The 22,500-nt window shown below is 32.0% G+C and overlaps 1 long non-coding RNA gene across 1 annotated transcript in view; it reads left to right on the forward strand.

Annotated features, from left to right (window-relative positions):
- Window positions 1-22,500, forward strand: part of LOC145239847 (uncharacterized) — a 145,593-nt gene that overhangs the window by 47,513 nt on the left and 75,580 nt on the right. Inside the window, exon 2 of the long non-coding RNA XR_013862383.1 lies at window positions 20,992-21,057. This is a non-coding gene — a long non-coding RNA (uncharacterized LOC145239847). The remainder of the gene's footprint in view (window positions 1-20,991; window positions 21,058-22,500) is intronic.

Here is a 22,500-nt window from a genome sequence, read left to right on the forward strand (position 1 = left end):
TTATGAGGAACCCTCTGTACTTTGCACGATGTTCATAACACAATACTATTTTCGTTTTAACTCCTCCCAGTTTCGTATCCTAATAGTCAAAAGAAACTGAAATTTTGGAAAACTCTCTTCCTTATAACTATGGTGTATATTTCATTAAATTAATGAATGAAGTATTAAGGGGATTTTGCCTTCATAATTTCTTAGAAAGAGCAACAGAGATTCAGCACACAAACTTCACAGAGAGATTCAGGATCACTTCTGTTGTTTATCTGGAGAATTCCATACATAGATTAAAATTTTATCAAAATAAAATAAGGTGCTTATGCACTTAATGAACCACGCTATTCTTAAATAGTATTTTCAATTTAAATTAAAATTTTACGATATCTTTTTTTTAAATTAAATTGTTAGGTGAAAGTACAGAATAGTTACAAAACACCATCTTCTCCTAATGTTAAGAATGGCTTTCTAAATAATCACGTTATTATTTCAGCATAGTTCAATAAGTGCATAAGTACCTAAAATACATATGAAGTTTTAAGGGATATTTTGCTTCCATAGTTCCTTTACAGATTCGGAAGCACTTCCGTTGTCTTCCCCTGAAAATATTTCATATAAATAGATTTTTATTTCTATGTAGAATCTTCTAAAATTTCTTTCTATTTTATGTATATATAGATTATCCTGAAGTTATGCCATTGATTTTCCAAAAGTTCTGTAGACGCGTCCATGCATCTGAAGAAGAGGTTCTGTCCGTTAGCTCGTCGTGCTTAATTAAATGGGTGCATCTTAAAAATAGCCGTCAGTGTTTTCTTCTCGGATAACGAAAATAATCCAAATCAGCATAAGGAAACAGAAACGAGTGATGTTGGAAATGTGATCGTTAACGATTATGTGTTTTCTGTCACGTGACAAAAAAATAGATTTTTTTTTTGTTACTTTGAAAAATGGACAAATCCATCTGACTGTTTGCGTAAATGGTGGCGCTAGAATCTCATCATGTTCTGTAGACAAAATGTGTTTGTTTTTGTTAAAAACATAGTGATCTCATTAATTTAACCCGAGCAAATATCGTCAAGCACTAAAGGGACAAAAACACACGCATGCATGTATGTATATATGCATATGTGTGTGGGCGTATACGTATTTTAATGTGTGTGTGTTGATAATTATGAGGTGTGGCCTGTCTCGTGGTTGTAATGGCATCGCGGCACGTAGTGTGCTCAACTTAGATGCCAAATTGTTGATTTGAAATGACTAGTTACTCTAACTCGGTAACTCAATACAACTCAGTGGAACTAATAGCAGTTTCTGCTTCTCTTCTATGAACCATTAAACTCTTATCATTTTTAAATATTCTGTTTTGAAATGTGTTCATTTGCCGGATGTTTTACACAGTCTTCTCTAATATACAAAGTAAAGTCACTCTCGTTATTGTATCTTTGTCATCAGCAGCTTTTTTGTTCATCAGTTTTTCTTGTGGAGCCTTTCAGCATGTTGTTAAAACATAAACTGTAATTCGATGTAATTCCTACAAGAAAGTGCGTTCCTGTTTCTCACAATTTTTACACATCGGCAGTAACTGCATTCATGGCGTGAAACTAACGGTCATAACTAACTAAAAACCACGCATTTTATCTAATCATTATAACGCTTTTATTTAATTTTTATCCTGAAATCCGCGCGCAATTTAAACGACATTGTTATCAATATATATATATATATATATATATATATATATATATATATATATATATATATATATATATATATATATATATATAGACGCTCGACCTAAATAAGCATGAAGGAAATTGGAAATATTTAGCTGGTTTCAAAACTTATACTAATAAACTATCAGAATATATATATATATGTGTGTGAGAGAGAGAGAAAGAGAGAGAGAGAGAGAGAGCGAGACCCTTTAAGAAATTCGGTTCTTATTGTTGTGCACTTTAAAGTTGAAATAGAAAGTCGGTCACCTAAGCTCGCATGCATAGATTATGATGTTATAATCATTAGATGACTATGACCGGATGTTACGAGATTTAAAAAAATAAATGTTAAGATTTCAACGATATTTCTCGCGTTTGAGATTGGCCGTGAGGTTTGGTCTTTGCTAATGGAGTAAGAGACGGCTTCGTGTCCGGGTTTGAATATCCCGACCGGTAGTAATCATGTCACTCTGCACTGATGATTCCCAAAAAGATGAAACACTAGTGTCTGTAGGTATTAAAAAAATATTATTGTAATAATTATATATGTGTGTGTGTGTGTGTGCGCGTGCGCGTGTGTGTATTAGGTTGACAAGAAAGTTTTGGCGGTGTTGAACCTAATTTCGGCTCAAACAAAAATGTATTCATCGAAATAAACACCATCAGAATCAACACACATTTTGAGAACGCAAAACATGTGTACCTAATAGATATACCAGTAACGTAAAAATGATTGCGTTCTAGGGAAGTCGCTGAAGGCGTTTTTATATCGCTTAGGTTTTTTAAGCATTTCTCACGCAGAAAGTTGTCGAAATGCTTGAAAAGTCGGTAAGTGAGAGGTCTAGAGAGTATGGCGGATGGGGCATAGTTTCGTGGCCTAATTCGTTCAACATCTGCAGGGTCAGTTTAGCAACGTGCGGTCGGGCATTCTCGGGGAAGAGAATTGGGACTTTTTTTGTTAACTAATGCTGGGTGTTGCTGTCGAAGTTTCTGACGGGTTTCATCTACTTGTTGACAGTACTTTTCCGCCGTAATAGTTTCGTCTGTATTGAATTGATGAGCGGTCGCAGACCAACTAACAGTCAGCATGACCTTCTGTTGGTGCAAAAGGAAGTGTCGTGAAGCTTCGTAAGCGTCTAACCACTGAGCTGAGTGTTGCCGTTTGTCGTAAAACCCCCACTTTTCATCGCAAATCAAAACCCAGTCAAGAAACGGGTTATGTTGCGTAAAAGAAAGGAAGAGGACACTTCATAACAGCGTTTCTTTTGGTTGTCGTCCAATTCGTAAGGCATCCATTTATCAAATTTTTTTGTCTTTCCAATTTCTCTTAAGTGGTTGGAAATTGTTGTATATGTTGAAAACTTTGAAAACTTTAAAATATTTCTCAATTAAATTTTACTTTAAAAAAGTGTCTTCAAAAAGTGTGACCATCTTTTACTTGAAATCCCGCTCGAAACTGGAGCACTACACACTTGAAACCACCGGACTAACACATAAATTCTCGTCTCTTCACCATAACATCAAAATGAAGAAAAAGAAAAAGAAATTCACGAACCGGACTTTCGACCCTGATGAGGCTATGTATTAGCGAAGTATAGGACTTACAAAAAAAAAAAAGCAATAAACAAATGATTTTATCATTGTTTTTTTACACTTCAAAGTTTTCAAAAATTTCTCAATTAAATTTTACTTTTAAAAAGTGTCTTAAAAAAATGTGACCATCTTTTACTTTATTATATATATATATATATATATATATATATATATATAGTAAGTTATAAAATATATATAACTTACTACCTAGCTCTACATATGTATTGAGCACTGTTGAAGTTTACGCATAAATTTATACTTTCGTATATTAATTTATGTGACTAAACTAAGTAGTTATATATATATATATATATATATATATATATATATATATATATATATATATATATATATATACTAGAATGGTTTGCTTTAATTTATTTAGATCATTCTGAGATCACATCATTGTTCACCTTTCATAAAGCGGAGTGTATATTTTTCAATCTTAACTTTAAATTATAAAAATGTTTATTTGTGTTTTTTGTTTGTTTGTTTTGTTTGTTTTGTTTGTTCAATTTTCGTCATCCATCTTATATACACTTGCTTATTTGCATATGCGCTAAGACGGCTGCTGCTGCTAATATTTCCCCTAGTCAGCAATCCTATGACTGCTACTGATTTTCTTACACGCAAGTTATACACGCTGTGTTATATACACGCATTCGACTATCTCGTTACGATTTAACGTCGCCAATGTAAAAGGCTTGAAATAAATAACTTATTATATATATACATATATATATATTATCCGAAACCGACTGACGAATCACAATTAGGGTTCGATTCCAGTTGAACCGCTTGCCTGTCTTGCCACACCCAAGAAAGTGATAAAGTGAAATATTCTGCAGATGACTATGCCTTTATCACTCTTTTCAAATACTCAGATCTTTTACGATCGTTTTCTGAGCTACTAAACAATCATAAAATACTATTTTTTCGCACTTGTCGTCCACAAAATATTGGCAATAAATCATTACAAGACGATATTGTTACTAAATCGTATGTCTAGAATCTTTATTCCAGTTGTGAGAAAAAAAATCCATTATATGAGTTTGGTTCTAGAAAATGTTTAAAATGCAAGGCTTATGCTTAAGGATTTAAGAAGAAATGAAAAGTAAGGGAAGCTTGATTGATTAGTGCAGAATGACTATAGATCAACTTTAATTAAAATAGAAAGCTTTGTCCCCTGAATTTTTTTTAACATATTGCAAAAAAAAAAAAAAAATGAAATTTAGGTAATATTTATAAATTGATGTTTAATAGCTATTGTTAAAAAATCGCCAAGATCGGAAATATCTGAATTTCATTATAGATTTCTACACCCTCACCATCCTCTTACGATAAAACTAAATAAAACTAAATACAGCACCCATTACGATCATTTACGCGTAGCAGCTGTATTCCAAAATTCATTATGGTCGGTTAATTAAGAACGGTTAGTTTAATAACGAATCCCTTACATATAACTATATACACATATCTACATACCTAACTTTATACTCGTACTAATATATTATATTCTAATGACCAAACCAAATGGAAAATATTCAGCTTGTTTCGGGAAAAAATGTCTGCTGAATAGAGTAGTAATGTTGACGTAAAATAAACTTCATTTTCTCAGTCTCATATTTTTTGCAAACCAAATCCATGCAGAGATTATGAAGCCAGTGAAGTGTTTGAAAACTACACGACACGCATCGTAATCCCTTAATGAAGACCAGACTGGAAGGTTTGATACAAACGCAAATTAAAATCTGTCTAGACCAGACACCCACTAGGTGACTGCTTCACATAAGATCTTTTCCCACACTAACGGTTAAGCATATTTTGACATTGCATAGTAATTAGAAATACAATAACTACAAGTATGAGTACTATAAATTGAATAGAAGAATGGAGCACTATCGGCAGTTGAAAAAAAACGGTGTTTCTTAATATAAGTATTTTGATCTCACTTAGTGTAGGAACATTTGATCTCAACTTGAATTCTACTTACTAGTCTACTAATCTATCTATCTCTCTCTCTATATATATATATATATGTGTGTGTGTGTGTGTGTGTGTGTGTGTGTGTGTGTGTGTGTGTGTGTGTGTGTGTGTGTGTGTGTGTGTGTGTGTGTAACATTGCTTTGGATCTTACGGTTGTGCATCATTGTTGCTTCATAGAACCTAACTACACCATGGAATGACCTTTTTTTAATCTTGGTTATTTTTACGCTTTTGATGCAAGCTTTTTGATTTTTCAATCTATATTTTAAATAGCAAAATATATGACTGCCAATAAACATTTCCTCTGATGAGATGAGTTATTTATTAGAAAATCCATGAATTAAGGAAAAACTTTCAATTTTTGTATTCCTTATCGAATTTATTTAATATACATTTATGGTAAACTTTTTAAATTACTAAATTTAATTCGAAATATATATATTGTGTATCTATATATCAATATATATTGTGCATATATACATTCTGTTTATATATATATATATATATATATATATATATATATATATATATATATATATATATATATATATGCAGAATAATAACTGATACGCCGGTTCTTAAATCAAAGCTAAATAACGATGAGGCACTTTGGGAATACTATGCGCTGTATATATCGCGTCTGAACATAGAAATCTCCAGGGGTTCTTTAAAAAAAAAACAGATTCGGAGATGCTCCCTCACCTTTCGTGAAGTACTGCCAATAAAAGTCCTGTAAAACATAAGGTCAACTGTTTGCTTTGTCTATGGCAATCATTTGCACTTATTTCCTGTGGTTCCAAAAAGTGTTGATAGTCTGCACAAAGTTTCACCACTACAAACAAATCTCAGTATGAATTTCAGACAATTAGGTTGTATGAACATCGAAAAATGATGGCGAGTCCATCATATTGTGTATTTAGTTTTATAAGTGTCTTATATAAGGTGTTTGTTTCCTTGTCTAAAGCTTTTATCAGAAGGAACAGTGTTTCGCTTTCATTCAGCTTGCGAATAAAATTAAACAATAAGGAAAATAGTGTTCATGCTCGGTAAGGTAAATGTATGAAAGTGTTTTTTGTCTTTAAAATACAATTCATTATAATTGTTAGAGAAAATAGATTAAACATGCGCCAGTTTTAAATACAAGCGTTTTTAAGTGTCGCTACCTCGAGAAATAAAAGCCAACATGTTCCAACAGGTTGAGAAGGAGGAAAGGTGTATTGTGGGTAAAATGTATCATCTTCTGAAGACATAAGTCGTGAAAGAGTTCAAAGAAAATTGCCAAGACAAAAGAAATGTTGCGTGTATGCATTGGTTTTGTGTCTAAGATAGATATCTGCCTTCTAGTCAATATATAAACCCAGATAATATATATATTCTCTCTCTCTCTCTCTCTCTCTCTATATATATATATATATATATATATATATATATATATATATATATATATATATATATATATATATATATATATATAATTCCTAGGACAGGTGGTCGCAAGGAAAGGCATTGTATGTAATTATTAATGGAAATTTATGTAGCACCACATTCAAAATCGTGCTATTTGGATACCATCCAGAAACAGGCATGCAATTTATTTTCCGCTATATAATAAAGAATTATGTGCATTCATTTGTATATTTAAAAGTATATATATGTGTGTGTGTGTGTGTGTGTGTGTGTGTGTGTGTGTGTGTGTGTGTGTGTGTGTGTGTGTGTGTGTGTGTGTGTGTTATGTGTGTGTGTGTGTACTTACATCGCAATATGCAAAAGTTTACGGGTAAACTCCTACATTTTTCGAGCTTCCTATGGACAAAACCATCAAATGAGGAGTAAAAAAGAGAAATAAAAGACACCTTCACCAGACATAACTCTGCGGCGTGAAGTAAATTCGGAAAGAATTCTACCATTATATAAAAAAGATTACTGGCGAGTACATTTTAAATCACCTGCAATGATGATGATAATAATGTATGTATGAAACATTTAATTCTGTTATTTTATCGGGATAATTTAATAACATATTTATATAATAACAGATGCGAACACTGAAGGAACATAATTCATTTTATCATTTTTAAGCAAGGTGTACACTAGACTGCAAGATAACAAGAATAAATGAAGTTTAACGCAGGCAAGTAGCATGTGTAAGATTATATTCATGTGTAACGCCATTACTCGTGTGTAAAGAGTTATCTGCCTTTAAAATTAACTTTTGAAATTTTGCTTTTAATTTTTAATAGATGCGTCCATGCATATCTAATTTCTGATGGTCCTTCTGTCACGCTTGGGCATTAAGTGGACCTTTATCACTAAACGCACGAATATAATAGCAACGTCCTAATTGAGCTCAAAGTTGCTAATGAGTGGCCTTATCGGTCGGTTTGTCCGTCGGCCTATCTGTCAGTCTGTCAGTAGTTCTGTCATACAAGTTTAAAATCGTATTTTGTTAATCTTCCACGCTAAGTTTGAAATGTAATGTTTTATTGTCTGTCACACTTAAGTTAGAAATCGCATATGTTTAAAATATTATTTTCGTTGGTCTGTCATGCTGACGTTTTAAATAGTGTCACTTGCGTTTATGCTGTAAGTTGTTTGAAATAACATTTTTGTCTGTCTGTCACGCTCATGTTTCGTGGACGCATCTCAAAATTATCCGTTGTTGTTTATATAATTTCCAATTCATCCATCTTAAGAATTCATTCTGTTACATTATTTGTCATCAAAGACATTCCGACAAAGTTACTCGTAAAAATCTGGAAAATTAATCAGTGGAGCTTCGGTGTTAAAAAAAATACTGAAAAATCTGATGAAGTCTTGAAATTGCATTTTAGTTTGTCCGTCACGTTTAATTTGAAAAACAATTTCCGTCCGTTTTTTTTTTTTTTTTTTTTTTGCTTTTTTTTTCATTCTTTACTTTGAAATAGAATCTTGGTTGATCTGTCACAGTATATTTTGAATTCACATTTTCATCGTTAAACGCATAGATTGAATTGGCACGTCTAAAAATTGCCCCTTTTTATTTTTCAAGGAATTCTGAAAATTTGTCATAGCTGTAAAAGATATAGTATATCTAACCTGCATAGCAGACTACACAAGGTCACAACGGCAGAAGCACAATACGTTAGCTGATTTAATCTGAGAACAACGTTCGACGTTAAAAATAATGCAGTGTTGTTCATAACGAATGTTATCGCAAAGTGAATGATTAATTTCAATTACAATTCTGTTTTACTGGTTTGAGGTTGAAACCCGACCTACGACAGATGTTTTCGAGAATGAATTGGCGCCATCTAATCCCGACATTTTTTTTTTTTTTAAATATTTCAATCCATCGACAGAGAAATTCGTTCATTGGCGCATGACTTATAAAAATGTTCATGAAATGGTATCGGAAAGTTAGTGAATTGTACATTCCATGAATGTGCCGTTAAATACGCGAATGGGCAAATATTTATTGGCGCCCATCCGTCTGCATTAGTCCGTCAATAGATTGCCACCTATGCGTTATTATTTATTACTAGCAGGGCGCCTGGCCTTGCAAGATCATAAAATACGCTTAAATATGATATTTTAATTTATGCAAATGTCGTATCTATTATTACAAATCCAATGCTCTATTGATTATTATATTGTACCCAATATATGGTAGTGATTTCAAAGGTAAACAAAAATATGACTTTGATTTCATCAGCTAGATTTAGCGTTTAGCGTTTCAACCTCAGTTTTTATCGTTTGAGCTATTGTCAGACGGATAAGAAGCAGTTTAAAATGAACCGACTTTTATATATATATTTGCGCATGCGTACAAATCGACTTACGCCAGACAAGTCTAATTTTTTTTTTTCAATTTTGAGCCTCTAGAAGCTATTTCAAAAAACCCATAAAAGAACGGTCCACAAAAAATGCAATCATTTGACCCGCCTCATGCCGCTCTGCGACCTTGTATCTCGGCGGAGATTCACTTGGAAAAGGTATGAGACACTAAGTTCTATAAATCATGTTGTTATTATTATTATTATTATTATTATTATTATTATTATTATTGGTTCACATGGAGCTTTCACACAGGTCATCAAAGATCTGATTGAAAACCTGTGGTGTTCCCTGGAAGCTGAGTGACAAGTCTCTCCAGATGTCCAGCACTCCACCTCCTTCGATAACATTTGCAAATAAACTTTCGTTATCGCAACAGCCTCTCACCATTGATTTCTCGCTGGCAGCGGTCATTGGTCTATACTAGAATTTGAGTGGCACTAAGCTTACCCAAGGTCCCAGTTCTCTTCACGCTTGTCCATCCTCCTTGACCCTTCTCGGCTATTTGGTATCACACATTTTTGTGGGAGGGGAACGACGACTACTACTACTACTACTACTACTATTATTATAATAATAATAATAATAATAATAATAATAATAATAATAATAATAACAACAACAACAACAACCAGAACGGTTTGGTAATTAGTACGGTGACAGGCAAATTCGACCAACATATGAGCATAAGATTTTATGCTAAAATATTGAAGTTGTAATTTAGATACTTTTTTTACAAATTTCTTGTATTGAAAAAAACATTACTATCTCTACCGGATGTGACACATAGCTGAAGTGTTCTTCAATCACCACAGTGTGTCCGCTTTTTTTTTTTTTTTTTTTTTTGACGGGATCAGTTAGTTGTCTTTCTGTAGTCCTAGTTGTGAGGTGGCAGCCGAAGTTCCCAGCTTCAATCTTTTGTAGTAGACGTCATCTTCTCTTTCTTAATAATAGCTTTTAAAAACCTTTTTTTTTTTAATCTGATGCACATAAAACACCATTGGCGATTGTGGTGTTCATGTTATATAACGCCGAAAAGACAGTTGTATATTTTGGAGAATCTATTGCTAATGGAGATTTGGTATCTGTCTGTCTGAAGCCGAAATTCTATTACTTCGATTAATGACCTATTATGCATTTTAATGTTCGATCAAGGCAGTGGCGTGGTGTGGTATATGTTCTATCGTCATAATAAAATCGCCCATGCATTGTCTCTTCTTCGTTTAAGGGAGACAGTGTATTATTTTTTCGGGTATTATGAAGTCATCCTCCCAGGTCTTATCTCCTCTTTTCATAATATTGTTAAATATATTCATTTGTTATGATACATTTTTTCCAAATATAATCTTCTCCATTTGAGGATTATCTGTTATCTCTTGGAAATTATCTTTTCTTTTGAGAGGATAACGTCGTACATGTTCGATCGTCATATAACTGTCCTCCCAGGTTTACTTCCTCCTTTAGAAATAGGGTAGAAAATGTGCGATCTTCATAATATCAATATATCTAGTTAGTGCAAGATTAGTTTTATTGACTAGTCGTATAAGAAATATTTTGAAGTCTTCCGTGTATTTACTATAAATATTAATAACCTACTAGCAGGACTTGTAGAAATTCATATGTAATATATTGATGTTGGCATTCTGTAGATGTTCAGTGTTAATGGAGATGCTCTGATATTATTGTAGCTCTTTTGTTGAAACTGCAAAAGTATTTATCTAAGCTAGCATGAACGCATGGCAAAGCCCGGTCGTAAAGTACGCGTAAATATATTTTAATTCTTGCAGATTTCGTATATATTATTATAGAGTTAATGTTCTATCGATTTTAAAATGTTCTCGTGTGCAAATAAGCCTAAGTTTAAGAGTGGTCGCCAATTGGATGATGGTATGATTCATTATTATTATTATTATTATTATTATTATTATTATTATTATTATTATTATTATCTTGTAAACCTGAAATTTGCGACCAAGTTTCCCATAGATAATTACTCTTACAATCGTGAAAAAGTTCACTTTTCATACACACACACACATTATATATATGTACATATATATATATATATATATAGAGAGAGAGAGAGAGAGAGAGAGACAGAGACAGAGAGAGAGACAGAGAGAGAGACAGAGAGTAAGAGAGAGAGATAGTGCGAGAGTAAGAGAGAGAGCGAGTGAGAGAGAGACGTTCAGGTATTGAAATAAATTAGATTACTGGTTAGCGAAACTACTGATTTCAAGTCTTACAGAATACTGGAAGGAAATATTCATAGAAAACAATCACAGCCAAATAAAACTGCTCAATTTACTAGACAGAGCAAATAAAATTAGAGTTTATATGTTTAAATTTCATTAAAAAATTATATATATATATATATATATATATATATATATGTGTGTGTGTGTGTGTGTGTATTATATATATATATATATATATATATACACACATACATTTCTTATTAATAATCATTTGTGTTTATCCATTCTCTTCCCTCTTGTTCGATGCAGTTCTGTGCCAACCCTAGAACGGAAGAGAGGCTTGAACTATTAGATATTTGTAAAGGTTGTGAGCGGTAGATGGACAAATACAGGTTCACAAAACGAAAGAATAAAAAATATACGAGAACAAAATATTTTGCAAAATAAGAAAGAATAAAAGAAAAAGTAAAGAAAAGAATATTTACATATGAATGCGTATAGAAAAAAGAAAGAAAGAAACTAAGAAAGAACAACGCGTATGATAGAAATCAACAATAAAAGTGATAAAAAGAATAAAAAGAAAAATATAACATTTGAATTAAAGAAACTAACATTTCTCGACGGATGTTTCTCATTGCTTCTTAGCTAGGAGCAAAGTGTATTATCTGTTCTGTTGCTATATATCTCTCCTCGGGCAGCGAAGGAGAAATTCTTCCAGACTAAAACAATTTTTATTTTTACCCCAATATTGAGTATCCCTGTTTCAGAAACTGAATTTTCTCCACAATAAAATTGACCTTGTATCTTTCGTGTTTATTATTGTCCCTTTTTTCTTATCAAGCTTTTATCGCGTGTCACCCTTAAAGAGAGAAACGAAAAGATTAATCAATCATCCTTTTTTTTCTGGAGTTCAAGCGGATTGTATTTATTTTTTTTAGGAAATTTTGTATGTATTCAGCGTATCCTCAGGTGTTCTTCTTGGAAAAGGGATCCTCCACGTTTATGATTCAAAATCTGACACGAAGCTTTTTTAGTTGCTATGATTCAGATACAAAAGAAACTCGCCCGTTCGTTTATGACTGATCTTACGTTCACTTCTATAAACATAGTGTTATTTTTTTTTCTTAATTGATTAGGAAAAGAGTTGGGACTCTCAAGCATGCGTCTGATTTGAATGTTTTTTAAGTTATACCAGTAGACCTTGGACGTATATGCAGTTCTTATGGTTTGCCTCAGTTTAGGCTAGACCTTGTGTCGCAACATGCTACCGTAGAAAGGTTGGTGAATACGGATATACAAGCATGGCAAGATACAGATTATGAGGTATACTAAAATGAAGTAGATACAATAATCAACAAGAGGATAACAGATGATCGCTTGACAAAAAGGGGAGACAATTTGACCCGTTCGAGACAGCAACGTTCGAACCTTATCACTACTGCAGGATACAGATCAACATATTGTGAAAGAAAGATTATACAATAAAATAACTCACTCTGCTCCACTCAGAAATTGAGCTTAGCGAAGTTGGTTGAAAAAAAAAAATGAGCAGGTTTCCTCCCATTCCTCAAATGTAAGGATCATGTGCCGAACTGTATGCATCTACAATAAATATGTCAGATTTTAGGATAGTAGGTTAGAAAAAGAAATATGTGTGAAATATACACTTAAAATAAAGTAGAAATTTAAGGAATTATTGAAAAATATAAGAATAAATGAGAGAACATATGGTCTGTTAAGTGGGTGTGACTCTCCTGCAGATGTGCAGTCCGTGTATTTTACAGCGTCAGCCAACAAATAATAAAGGGCAGGAAATAGTTTGTTGGTTTTTCGTTTGGTTTTAAAGCATGCCAATCGTCGGTGAATGTCAATGTCTTGTGTACGATTCGTTTGTAGATTGATTGGTTTGTGAGCGTATATTTTGTTAACGAATATTACGAAACCGATAGATTTTATTTGACCTATAGATAGGTCACTGACAAGTACTAATACTGCGAGTGAATCTGGGAATATTTGTAACTAGGGGGGAAACTAAGGGGATAACTAGGCACTCCTCTAAACTTCCAATTTAAGACCTCCCCACTAGATGCAGTTCGACTTAGTGGTTGATACGGTTGGAAAAAAGTAGATGGCAGACAGAAAAAAAAAAAGGTAAAAATAGGCAAGAGTGGATTTTCGTGTGGGGGTGTAAGGCAGATACGAACACCTTGCCCAAGGGCGTTTGGAGCTGTTTAGTATCGTTCGCTAGACACGTTCCATCTAACCGGTGGACCAGGGAGTAATGGTAACTTAGGGGCAACTCCACATCCCCCAAAGTTCCCAAAGTGCGGTTTGACTGTCGGTTTTATATAAATTCATACCCAGAATGAAAAGAGAAATAGAATTGGCGTACTAAAAATAGAAAGAAGATGAATAAATGAAAGGAAAGAATGAAGTGAAGCAAATCAATGTTATAAAAAAAGAGATAGTATGAATAAGAGAGGGAGAAAAGCAATTAAAATTAAGTAAAGAAAAAGAAAGCGGAAGTGGAAATGGAAGCGACAAAAGAACGAAACAAATGAGTTACGAATGGAACAAAATTGAATAAATAAAACTTATGAAACCGGAAAAGAAAAAAAAACAATAGAAAATAGTAAGAAAAAAAATGAGTAAAGGTTGAACAAAAAAAAAACTATAAGCCATTAGACAAGAAACAATACAATGAATGTAAAAAAAAAAAAAATGAATCGATGAAGCTTATTAAAACAACGGAAAAAAGAAAATGAATGAAAAATTACGGTGATAGATGATAGAAAATCGAAATTAAAAAAATAGAACAGAAAAATAAAATAAAATTACATTGATACGAAAGAAATATAAAATAACAATGTAAAAATGTTTTTAAAAGGTTATAGAATTAATTAATGATTGATAATAATAGATAAATTAGAAAAGAGACGAAATAAAAAATGAAAGAAAAATAAAAGAGAAAAGATAGTCAAAATGGCGATGAAAAAAAAATGGAAATACAAGAACGATATGCAATAAATAGAACAAGAACAAAATGTTTTAGGATACGTTCATTCAATATGCGCATTTACCGATAATAATATTTCTAACTTAAACGTAACAGGTAAACGGAAAAGCTACTTCATGTGACAGACCAACGAAAATGCTATTTTAAACCGAAGCGTGACAGACCTACAAAAAGACTATTTTAAAATTAAGAGTGGCAGACCAACAAAAAGACTACTTTAAAATTAAACGTAACAGTATAACGAAAAGGCTACTCCAACTTTAAGTTTTACAGACCGACGATGGATAAAGATTCTTAAAAATATGTTTAGCTGCATCTAATCTAAGATACGTCTATTAGATCTACGCGTTCAAACAAATTAAATTTTAAAAAATGAAAAAAAAATAGTCAATTTTATAAAATATTGAAGAAAAAATGCATGAAAGATTAAGAAATGAAAAAAAAATGAAGAAATAAATATAAATAAATGCCGTACGAACATGAAATTGGCAAAAGGAAAGGGAAAAAAGCGCGCATTAAATTCACCGAAGCGTCACTTCCTATTGAGCCGCAGCAGATGGAACACGTGATACACGATGGCGGCGCATATCCGTGAACGTCACTGATCATTAATCCAGAGAGAAAGAAAAAACTATTGTCTGCTACTCCTTTTCCTAGGGAATTATTAGCAATTTATGACTTCTTCGGTATATATATATATATATATATATATATATATATATATATATATATATATATATATATATATATATATATATGGTAATTAACACGTTGGAAATATAATTCTTTCGTAGTTGAAGATTTATCACAGATTTGAGTAAGTTCTTTCGTGGAATTCCGCAATACATAACACTATTCGTTCAATATTATGACCATGTTTGCCATTATCCATGGAGAGTACATTATACTCTCGCCACCGAATATTACTATTGGAATAGTATTCTCTTGCTCCCTCTTTCTCTGTCTCTCTTCCCCCTCTCTCTCTATATATATGTATATATCTCTCTCTATATATGTATATATGTGTGTATATATATACACACATATATACATATATACATACATATATATATATATGTATGTAGATATATATACATATATACATATATATATATGTATGTATATATATATATATATATATATATATATATATATATATATCATCAGCGATGAGTGTTTGATGGATAGATTCCGATAGATAAAACAGCAGTCGTTTCCCCTTTGTCAGAAACATCTCTCACGGAATGTCAGGATTAAAGGATAAAATGAGAGAAGCGATAGTTATGGGTTAAATACTATTAGTGCCTCTAGTAATAGTCTTCTTTACAAACGACTATTCCAATCGGTTTTATTATTGCTTTTCCTTTTACCTACATCTTATCGTGAGTAGAGAGGGAGAGAGATGATCTAAGAGACAGAAATAGAGAAAGTGTGATAGAGGGCGTATAATAGTTAGGAGACAAGGGGCACAAATGTAGAGAGAATGAATAATGAGAAAATGGTGTGAAACATGGTTCATTTGACAATTTGGACCAATCAGAACAATTAGAATGGAAATATTTTACCACCAACGTAACTGGATTCCAAAACTGACGAATATTTTAGCATCTGCGATTTAAATATATATATAAAAAATGAAGGAATCAAACTTTCTTCTTCTTCTTCTTCTTATTCTTCATAATAATAATAATAATAATAATAATAATAATAATAATAATAATAATAATAATAATAATAATATCATCATAACCATCATCGTAGTACCTGTGTCAGGGTTTACAGATTATAAATTATTCGATCAGTAGATACTATTTATTAAAAAGGAGGATAGAACGGGATAAAATACTACGAACATTAAATTAGTATACAGAGACGCTAATTTTATGTTCGTAATATATTATCACCTTCTATCCTACTTAAAAAAAAATAGGATCCCCGATCACTAAAGGCGCAAAAAAAATTAAATTATGTCGCTTTCGGGCCGTACACGAAACTAAAATATACCTTCTTGAATCCAAGGGTAATATCTGTTCTATCTAGGATCTAAGGGTAGTATTTGTTCCATCTAAAGATGGGATAATGATATCGTAGGGTTTCCGTTCGCGCCGGGCGTCCATATAATGGAAATATGTCACAGACGCTTACAAGGGTATTGGAGATAAATCGTGATAACCAGATATGTTCTGAGACTATATTAACCAGATTACTTAAATAAATAATTTTACGGTTTTAACAAAAGGGCTACAATAATATTGCTGAGTCTCAATTCATGCTGAACATTCACAGAATGCCGAGCAACAATATATTACATATGAAAGATGTTGCTGTGGAATTTTCCTGCTCGTAGTGGTAATAATAATAACATTTATTATTATTATTATTATTATTATTATTATTATTATTATTATTATATCATATAGTAGTAGTAGTAGTAGTAGTAGTAGTAGTAGTAGTAGTAGTAGATATCACGGCCGACTATTATATAACGAAATACACTACTTTCCCGAGACAACTATTGCACAGATATTTATTTATTTTTTATTTATTTATTTTTTTTATTTTTTTGGCGCCAGACCATAGTATTTTACCCTAGAAGAACAAAGCGGCGTCTTGGGATGATTAAGTTCAAAGATGAGCGTTCACGTGACTGGGTTTGAGATGGGTTTTCCTAAGGGTTTGAAAATCCATTTCTTTATCGTGAGCAGTTCGACGATATGCAACTTTCCTCATTTCAATTCCAACTGCCTGATGATCCCTTTGAAGTTGGTTCACTCCGGGTAGAGAATGGTTTTCGAATTATTTCCTGGTAAATGAATAGGCCTGTTTGTTCACGTGATTTCCGAGAGCGTCTTGTTAGAGGCAGATTCGCAGTCAGACCATGATACTTTATTTAAGAATTATGGTTTTAATCTTATGGATGTAGATATTGAGTTCATTTGGTAGCCATTGCTATACTATTCCACGAGTATGACACTCAATTATCAATCGCGAAACTCTTTTGAAAAATGTTGTGCCTTCGTTATGATAAAAACTTTCATAGATTCAGTGTTTTTGTTTGTTTGTTTGTTTGTTTTATTGTTTTGTTTTTTGTTTTGTTTTTAAAATAGGTGCAGATATTTATATTGTTGGTTCTGTGCATTGTTCGCTCGGGTTTTGCTGGAATTTATAAATAATGAGTGCGAAAAAAATCGACCCTCTCTGTAGAAAATTGCCCAGTTGAGGGTGAAAGAATTAATGTTTTAGGCCAATTTTTCGATAGTTGTCGTCCGAAGGGTCGCGCTTCAAAATGATACCGATCTTGTGAAAATCTGTCGTCTCGGTCGAAAGTTTTAGGCATACATACATACATACATATAAACATACATATATACATACATACATACATGCATACATACATACATTCAAACAGACAGTTATAATAAACTTGAATTAATCAAGTTTCTCTTTTTAACCAATGCACATAAATCGGAAAAAATAATGCTAAAAACACATTAGTCCTGGGATTACGTTAGGCTTTTAATAAATGCTGTTATAATTGTTCTATTTAGCGTAATTTATAATAAACTGAACAAAGCATCTCTTACTCACTATATATTTCTTTTGTGACTCTATATTGATTCAACCACTTTATAATATTTGTAATATTTCTATGAAATTTTTTTTAAAAATGTTAAAATAAGTCTTTTTACTGCTATGTTATTCATAAGGAATAGCGTGTCCTGTGGAAATTGCAAAGGGGACTCATTCATATGTAACATACTGATGTTGGCATTTTGTAGATGTTCAGCTTTAATGGAGACGTTCTGATATTATTGCAGCGCTTGTGTTAAAATTGCAAAAGTATTTATCCAAGGTAGCAGAAACGTCCAGTGTAGCCCGATCGTAAAGTACGCTTAAATATGATATTTTAATTTTTGCAGATTTCGTACATATTATAGAGTTAGTGTTCTATCGATTCTTATATATAATAAAGTTGCTATTTCAAAAATAGAAAATATGTCCATATGACTTGGGGGCATCATCTTGAATCGAAACCGAAATCAAAACTTATGAAGAATTGCTAGTAAAGTCATTTATAAAAAGAATAGAAACCTTGAGTGCCATCAACTATAATCGAAACCGAAACCAAAATTTATTAAAAATTCTTGGTGAAATTATTTATTACAAGTCCATAACAATTAAATGACAGTCACTCGTATGTAAGCGTAACACACTAAATAAATAACACACAGGCTATCCAATTAATATATAGATAGTATAGAACTTAAGAGACGAGAAGTTAAGAGACGAGTAACCCTCAAAACACAGAACCAGGCCATAAATATTATTATTGTTAATTTTTTTATTGTTAAATAAGTTTACTGCTATGCAAATGCTTATATTTTTCATAAATACCTTACACGTGTTTCACTGTGGTGATATTGCCCATTGTATCGCCATACAACTACTCAGAAACAAACATATCATTATAAATTATATTATAAATTATCACAAATAGATGAAATAAAAAGAAGGATACTTAAATCATTATACACAAAACGCACAAATACATTATGATTGCTGCATCTTTCCAGATGATCGCTGTCACATTGAGTTCTGCCAATCTCGTCGTTCATGCCATCTAAGATGACTCTGCACTCTCGCCGCAGATTTGCACATCTTGAAGCAGATGTGACATACAAATTGAGAAATTTCCATCGAGTTGACTTCCTCTGGAGGTTGAAGGGTATTCCTATGAACAATCACATGTCTTCTCAGACCAGCAGTAGACTTGCAAACTTTGCTGCATGGTAAACATATCATTTGGTTCGGACTAGCAGGTGCAAAGTTGACCTGAACAGGAGTTTTGTACGATATAAGGTGGTTGACGTAACCAGCTTTTGACAAAAGCACTCGTTCACAAGGGTTGCATTTCCAGCTCTCTGTGTCATGGTGAAGACCGCCAATTAAACCTTTGCGAAGCTCTCGCTTCAGATTTCTGTGGGCCTGCTTTCTTTTCTGTAGAGCATCACAACTTTCACGTACAAGCTTTCGCCACTTTAGCCTTTGCAGAGTAAGTTTTCCCATGTTTCGATGTCGATTTGTGAGACTTTCAAATTATTCTTTGTTGAGTCCCTGAACCTCTTCCTAGGCTTGTATTGGTGGCGGTTGCCATTTTCCAGCTCCCCCCACAGATACATATATAAAGTGAATGATTTTTTTAAATACAATTAAATACTCCTACATTATAAAACATCCACCAAAATTAAAGAATACTGATACCAACTGTTTACCGATTAATGAATAAACGTTGATATAAAAAGAAATACCTTATTGAAAAAAGCTTATCATTTTTACATGTAACTTTAAATAACGTCATTTCATAATGGAAACTCAGTAGTCACATTTAAGATTACACAGGGTGTTATCTTCCTAAAAGTGTTGATTTATAATCAGCAGTTTGTAGAATATGATACTAAAAATAGAATATACAACATAATTCCACTTCCATTAGTCGTCTTTAAATGTTGTAATATTGTAAATTTCGGAATGAAATTAAAATAATACAAATAGTGATAGTGATTGTGACTCAACGGGTCACGGTTTGTCTACTATTCTAAATGCGTATATGAATTTATCTGATGAATTAAGTAGGTTGATTTTATAATCACGACTCGAAAATAACCATCCTAGTTTTGCACAACCTGTATGCCATCTTAACATAGAATGGATCAAATCTAATGTCAAGATTTTTTAAAAGATAGAGTTAATAAACGAACATATATACATATATATAACATATATATTTATACATATATATATAACATATATATTTATACATATATATAACAAATATATTTATTTAATATATATATATATATTTAATATATACATATTTAACATATATACATATATTTAATACACACACACACACATATATATATATTAAACACTCACACACACATATATATATATGATTTAATGTGGAACGTTTCACAAAATGAAAGCATATTTACTTGACGATATTAGGATTCTTGCAGCTGTGACTGAAACATGCTTGTAAATTTGTAGCCAAATTATGTTTGTATGAATAAAACGTTTATTACAAGTAAATCGCTCTATTTATTACCAAGCTCGATTGTATAAACACGGTACTGAATATTTATCATATGGATATAAACTTTACATGTAAAACAACTGGAATAATACTTGTTACAGGACTTGTAAAATTTATTCACCGAACAGAAAAATTTTGCACAACTTTATGCTTCTTGACGAAGATTAAAATGAAGTTATAATTATATTAAAACGGGGAATCTTGCCTAATTTTTGTCTAATGACTATAACAATCAAGTTTAATGCAAATTGTTTCCAAATGCAGAAATTTAAATGTAATATGAACATAGTGTCCATCATATACTTTCCAGTGTATAAATCTGAGCCATATTACAGTTTCCTCTGATGCCTTATTTGAGCGAAAAAAAAAAAATTAATGAAAAATGTCATTAAAAAAGTAATAGGTTATATATGTTAAATAACCATGCTTTTATTGTAGCATCATTAAAACCACCAATGCTGCTCATAATGGGTTATAAGTCGTTCCTCACATTCCATTAAGTTTTTTTTAATGTTGTTTTTATTGTTTGTTGTCTAGTCTGCGATGTTTCTTAATGTCTCTTCTCTGCTTTCGTTATAGATCTTGTCGAGAGGGACAGTTACACACTGAGTGCACTTGCTCTGATTGACCCCACGAACAAAACTGGTAAGACATTTCTTTTGTGTATTTTTTTTATCTCATAGATGGTATCTATATTTTACTTATCACTCGTTAAGACTTATCGCTGGTCAAAGTGAATAGTTGTCAAGTTTGTAGATTGTATGTGGTCTAAATGTCTTCACATTTCACCATTTTTCTCTTTTTTCTTCATCTGTATATACATATGAATCGATATATATATATATATATATATATATAGATATTCGCTCTTATCTGTTGTGACGTCTATTAATGAATATATATATATATATAAATATATATATATATATTAATCTCTCTCTCTATGTATATACATATATTAATATATATACATATATATAGACTTATATACATATATATACACACATACATATATATACATATATATACATATACATACATATATATACACATATATATACATATACATATATATACATATACATACATATACATATATATACATATATATATACATATACATACATATATATATATAAACATATATATACATATACATATATACAGTGATGATCATATTTATTGGCACGGTAAAATAAAAGTTAAATTTTGTCTAATAAATTCTAAAAAAGGGATTAAATTAAAGAAAATAACAAAGTATTTTATGTATTTTTAACTGGCCTTTCCGATGCAGCAATCGGATTTTAGAAAAAAAAAAAAAAAAAGGAACAACAAACATAATTGCAAAAAACCCTTGTTCAAAATTATTGGCACGATTTATTTAATAATCAATTGTATAGCCTTTGGCCTTGATTACCTTCCTCAGTCGCTTTTCATAGTTTACAACCAAGTTGTTGCACTCTTCAGTAGTAATTTTAGCCCACTCTTCCTGACAATAATCCTCCAATTGAATAAGATTCTTAGGCTTCCTTTGCATTATCCTCAATTTTAATGTTCTCCATAAATTTTCAATTGGATTAAGGTCTGGGCTTTGTGATGGCCACTCCAAAACATTAATATGATTGTCCTCAAGCCATTTCTTAGTCAGTTTAGCCGAATGCGTTGGGTCATTATCTTGCATGAACCACCAACGACGACCAAGTGAGAGCTCTTTAGCAGAGTCTTTCAGGTTTTCATCCAATATTTTAACATAATCTTCCTTTTTTATGCTACCTGTGACCTTAACAAGTCGCCCTGGTCCAGAGGCAGCAAAGGATCCCCAAAACATCAAACTGCCTCCACCGTGCTTCACTGTGGGTATGGTGTTCTTAGGCAGGAAAGCTTCGCCAGATTTTCTGTAAATATAAAACACTTTATTATGGCCAAATAACTCTATTTTCGTTTCGTCAGTCCATAGAACACGTTTCCAGAATGCAACATCTTTATCAATATGACGTTTTGCAAAGGCTAGCCTTGCTTTCAGGTGCATAGGCTTCAATAAGGGAGTCTTTCTAGGACGACATGCTTTTAAACCAGCTCTCTTCAAAA

This window comes from Euprymna scolopes, chromosome 19 (assembly GCF_053919585.1).
Source record: "Euprymna scolopes isolate OS-2025 chromosome 19, ASM5391958v1, whole genome shotgun sequence".
NCBI lineage: Eukaryota > Metazoa > Mollusca > Cephalopoda > Sepiida > Sepiolidae > Euprymna > Euprymna scolopes.